The sequence below is a fragment of the Engystomops pustulosus genome, chromosome 3, assembly GCF_040894005.1.
Source record: "Engystomops pustulosus chromosome 3, aEngPut4.maternal, whole genome shotgun sequence".
Lineage (NCBI taxonomy): Eukaryota > Metazoa > Chordata > Amphibia > Anura > Leptodactylidae > Engystomops > Engystomops pustulosus.
Window position 1 is genome coordinate 199207511 of NC_092413.1, and position 6035 is coordinate 199213545.

The window sequence follows — 6035 nt, forward strand, 5'->3', positions numbered from 1 at the left end:
TTTATATACCCTTTTCTGAAATGTTGGTGTCATTTTCTTTCTTTCCCCATGTACTTCTCCTTCATGCCAGTTCTTTTCCTTGCAATGTCTATATGTCACATTGGGATGAGTTGCCCCTCACATACACCAGAACGTCCTCTTTGATGGGCTATAAATGTGTCTAAATATTGGTAGGGGTATCTGCCCCCTGTTAGCGAGTCTTTGTGATAAAGATAGGTGCCTCCCTGACTATATACTTATGCCGTGAAAAATATATAGTTGGAAAGTATAATCCTTTTGCACCCATGTGATGCTATGCTGAAGCATCATGAGATGTCATGCACAGTTAGTATGTAGTACTTTATATATTTATAAAGCTGCGCTTTTATATCTCCAGTTCCTTTTGACTTCACCTTGGACGACATGCAATTATATCACAAATGCACTACTTCCCCCCCCCCCCCTCTTATTCCTAAGTGTATTAGAACCTACAGAAGGATAAAAAGTTCATAAATCCTGTGTAGGTTAAATTTTTTTAGTAGCCAATAGCACACACTAGGGGGATATTACCTGATGTATCCGGGTGGGTATCCATGCAGTGTATATGCCGCAGACTGCAAACTTTTACTTGTGAAAGCCGCCAGCTTGCTCCCCACAGAGTTCACTTACCAGAAAGCTGCAACAACATAAACCTTTCTCGGTTACTACCGGTATATACCAGTAATATACTCCTAGAAGAAACTGTATTCAGTCTGACTAATGATTAAATTCTGTTTAAAGGACATTTACCACCAGGATGAAGGACTGTATGCAAATGAGCCTGAGAGGCTCCAGGATCCATTAAAGGAAACCTACCACTTGTAGTGGCAGGTTTCCGATGGAAATACCGGGCACCAGCTCAGGGTGAGCTGGTGCCGGAGCTTATTTTAGTTAGTGTTTTAAACTGCGGTATCGCGGTTTAAAACACTTTTTAAACGTTATAGCCGGCGCAGGCAGGTACGCGCTCGGCGCTTACCGTGCACGCGGCTCTCATTCACTTCCTATGTAGCCGCGTGCACGGTAAGCGCCGAGCGCGTACCTGCCTGCGCCGGCTATAACGTTTAAAAAGTGTTTTAAACCGCGATACCGCGGTTTAAAACACTAACTAAAATAAGCTCCGGCACCAGCTCACCCTGAGCTGGTGCCCGGTATTTCCATCAGAAACCTGCCACTACAAGTGGTAGGTTTCCTTTAACAACTATGGAGCCCCTCAGGCTCATTTGCATACAGTCCTTCATCTGGTGGTAGATGCCCTGTAACACTACTCAATGCCGGCAGAAGCTTTACTCCACCACCACTTACTTGCTTCCTACTATGGATAGATATGGTTTTATAATAGTTCCCCATGATGGTCTATCAGTTTTAAGGGTCATTGATATATGAAAAGATAGACGCTCAGTCCACGCTGGGGATTGGTCATGACCGATTCTTCCCTAATAAAGAGATAACCCAGTGACCAGTCAGATGAAGTACGACTTTAAGAGTTAGAACAAAAGATCTTGGCAATAACTACAACTTCTTTCAAGTTAGGATGACTTGTAGTAATGTATAATTAATACTTTTACATCGGTCTCCTCTGCCCATCAGATAGATTAAAGTGGCTTTGCCCCTTGATAAATCTGCTGGCAATGTCTTATGCTATAGGGGTTGTTTGTGACCGTCGCATAAAAAGTTGCAATAAAAAAATCAAAGTCGCAGCACATAGACCAGGATGACGAATGGAGTCAATTTGCACCAAGGCTTGTGCTTAAAGGACATCTATGAAGGACTGTATGCAAATGAGCCTAAGGGGCTCCAGGCTCCATGCATACAGTCCTTCATCCTGGTGGTAGATGCCTTTTAAGCGTAAAAAAGTTGCAATGCATGAATTCAGTCGTATTGTGAACACTTGGACATGCAAGTTTCAGAATTTGGTGGAAGCAGGATTTATGCCAAAGTGACTCTACACTGTCCTCTGATGCAATTAGACTACACATTACACTACACTGTCCTATGATGCAACTACACCACACATAGACCAAAAAAAAATACATCAGACCCATTGGGACACATTTACTTACCCGGTCCAGTCGCGATCCAGCGGCGCGTTCTCCGACGCTGATTCGGGTTCTGCTGGGATTCACTAAGGTCTTGCGCCCGATGTCCACTAGGTGTTGCTGCTGCGCTGAAGTCTGTCAGAGTTCACCGGAGTTTACCTCCTACATCTCGGTGTATGTGAGTGCTATTCTTGCAACACAATTTTTTTCGCGGCTTTCCCAAATCCATCGGGTTTCCATTGGGAAACCCGGCGGAAAAACGCGAATCGGGCCCTTAGTAAATGTGCCCCATTGTGTCGAAAGGTTTCAATAAAGCTCAAGTCATAAGGGCTGAAAAGCCAAATCTAAAAGAAATTGGCATCTGTTGGGTGTGGGAGATATAGATAAATCACAATTGTGTCCCTTTCCAGGGGCAGGAAGAAGCACGGCTTGGGTCAGAATCTCTATGACATCTGGCTGTTGGTAGGATCTTATTAGGTAATGAGCCATAGAAATACTCTGACTACACTCACTGTAATCACTTATGCTACGCAATATGTTTGTTCAAAAAATACTTAACACCTCAACCCACACACTCCATGTCGCCCCCAGTGAACTGATGGCAGCTGTACCTAAACATTGAAGTTCTGCTCAGGTCCATACCTGCCTCCCTGACTGACAAGATTTCTTCCCTACTTACAGCTGTAGCTAAAATCCTCTCAGGCCTCATAGGTCACATAGATGCAGGGCCGGGGCCAGCACCAGGCTTTGTTAAGCAAAGGCCGGGGCCCAGAGTTGCTGGGGGGGCCCCGCACGGCCAAATCTCAGTACATAATATAACCATATGGGGCTGTTTGGATTGATAAACTAGGGAAATTTTCAGGGAACAGGAGACTGTTTTAGTTTCTGTGTTTTTAATGCTGCCACGTGAGTTCACTGCAAAGGGGCCCACTGAGGCTCTGTCGCCCAGGGGCCTACTGAAACCTGAAGACGACCCTGCACAGATGTAGGGCACATTAGAAAACACAGCCCTGACAGCTGCAGTATAATGCTACAGTCACACCACATTACATGGATACATTGATTCAGCGTCTGTACTTTATACGTCAAATCCCACAGGAAATGCAGCATGGAAATCTGCTGCAATTTATTTCTTTTCATCCTGCTGAGGGACATATATACTCAGCGGAGGCCATAATAGCCTATGGGGGAATGGATACAACTGTTTGGCATCCATCCCCGACCTCTGCTGAGTGTACACTGTGGGAGGTGCCCAGGGATGTCACTGTCCATCTAACATCACTGAAAAAACACCCTGGAAAAACGTGGACTCCAGTCACACTGTATTTTGTTGCAAGAGAATTCTTTATTGAAAATATTCCCTAGTTTATCGTCCCAAACAGCCCCTTATGGTTATTTTATATAAGCCCCCCTCACACCTTGTGGATACATTAGATACAGCTCCCCTCACCCCCATGGATTCCTTATGTACAGCCTTATGTGGGACCCCCCAGCAGCTTTGGGCCCCAGGACTTGCCCAGGTATGCCCAGTGCTGGTGCCGGCCATGATCAGGTGCAAGGGGGTGTAACAGGATAATGTATCCCACTGTATGGGCGTACAGTGGGATACATTCTAGCCCTCCATTGTAAGGACACAGCAGGAATCCATCCAATGACCCTTTACAAAATTGTGGGAATGTAACATCAAGCCATCATCACACTGAGATCCTAAGACTGCTAGAAATCTTCAGCTCCGTGCCTAAAGAATTATTAATAGAGCTATAGAGAAAAATATTAAAAATCTTCCGAGAAAATTTGCAGAACTTTTCATAACATTTGGTTCAGGTCATAATTTAGTCGATGTTGCTCCAAATGTCCTGGAAATCACTATTTAACCACTTATTACCCTCGAAAACATAGATTTGTCTTGAAAAGCTCCTATAGTACTTCCTAATTTTTTTTGGGGGGGGGATGATTTAAATTTTCCCTGTCCGCTTTCAAAGCTCTGGGATGAATGACAACCATAGCGAGCCCCCGTTTTAGAGGATTTGTCCATAGCAAAGCACAAAAGATTTAGGTTATTAATATTATTATTATAATTTCAGGAAGCCGCCACTAGATGGTGCTCACTCCATAGATATTATTTCATGTCATTCCAATTACAGTCAACAGGAGCAGTATACACTCACATGCAGATAGCACTTGTCAGCTGTGTACTGTACGTTGTCTGCTGCTTGTTTGATCTGCTGAAACGGTGGAAGATGAATTGCGTTATTATTCAAGAAAATATTTTCCCAGAATCCCCTAGTGGAGCATCAATGGCTATAATTCTCCACACACCTACAAGGTGACCTTAATTGGCAAAGTCTCCATAAGGAGAACTCTTAGGGCTTATTCATACGTGCGAATGTGTGATGTCCGTATTGTATCCGCATTTGTTTTTTTCACATCCGTAAAAAAAAAAAAATGGATGGTTTTCTAATGTATTTTCTGCACAGCCCAGATTGCATACAGATCTGTGTGCTGTCCATTTGTTATGTGGATCTTCTATGGAGGGCTGCATATGAGGAAAAAATAGTGCATATTGCTATTTTGTTTCTCACTGTCTGCACATCCATGAAAAAAAAAACGGATGTATGAACAGACCAATGGAATCAATGGGTCAGTATGCCATCTGCAAAAAAAAACAGACCTCAAAAATCTGAATGAGCCCTTACTTCCCGACCAGAATCAAGCAATGCTGTATAAAGAAGGGAAAGATGCTGGTGTGAACTGAGCCTAAGAAGTATTTTAGTGTGATACAAATTAAAGGAAATCTACCATCAAAATCCATCCTGATAAACCAGGGACATTACTCATAGATCCAGGCACTGGGACTGTGGTAATCTGCTTATATGTGTTATCCATAGACTTCTTCCTTCTAAAATCAACTTTGCAAATTATGTTAATGAGTCAGTCAGGGGATCATCACCAAAGCACCTGAGAGCTGCAGCTTCACAGGCTGTTACACTGTCTGACCTTCCCCTCAACACTTCTCCCTCCCTCTGCCTGCAGTATTGTATCACATTGGGTGGGGGGGAGTTCTCCAGCACAGTGTAATAGCCTGTGAATCCACAGCAGAAAGAGGCTCTGGTAAAGCTCCCCCCATTAGCATAAAAAGTCACGGTGCCTGTATCTATGAGTAAGTGACTCTTTTATCACAATGGATTTTGAAGTCTCTGTCTACCTGTGTCCCTTCTTTTCTCATTTAACGTCCTTACACCTCCCCCCTTCTCCATAGACTTCTATGTAGAGCTGTAATCAGTGCATCTTGCTCAGATCAAGACTGATTCAGCAAAGATTTCAGAATATATTTTTTTTCCTGGTGGGGGAATCAGCTGGAAAATAGGAAGTTTTTTTTCTTTTCTGATAAGACATATTACAAAACTTTCATTTTTTTAAAAAAAGTGATGGGGTGTAAAATGCATTGTAAAGCAATATCAGGTAGTAAATAACATAGTGGGAAGCTTTCCGAGCCGCCAGTTCTTATCAGTCAGCGTCATGAGGGTTGCTGAAGCTATGAGCACATGGGGAGACGCAGCGGCTCTCACCGGAGCACTTCATTCTATATTGAATTTTGCTTTATGAACCAATCAGTCTGGCAGGGGAAGGCGCAGAACAGAGAGGCTCCGTGTGACATGTCATATAGATGGTTATGTTCTGCGTGGCGCTGGGTAAAGCAGTACATGGGAGTTTATGAGGAGGGTGAAGATGGGGGTCTGTCATTCAGACTCTCATTATTTTACTACTTGAAATGGCTCACTATAAAAACATAAACAACAAGGGCAGAACATTGGTGGAAAAAGGTGGTTTGTAATACCAGTGCTGTGCAAAAGTTTTAGGCAGGTGGGGGAAAAAGTTTTAATAAGTTGACAGGGTGATTATATACAGCAGAGGGGTGCTGTAATTCGGAAAGTATATGGGGGACACTGTGACCTGGTTATTATAGGGGGGGGGGCACAA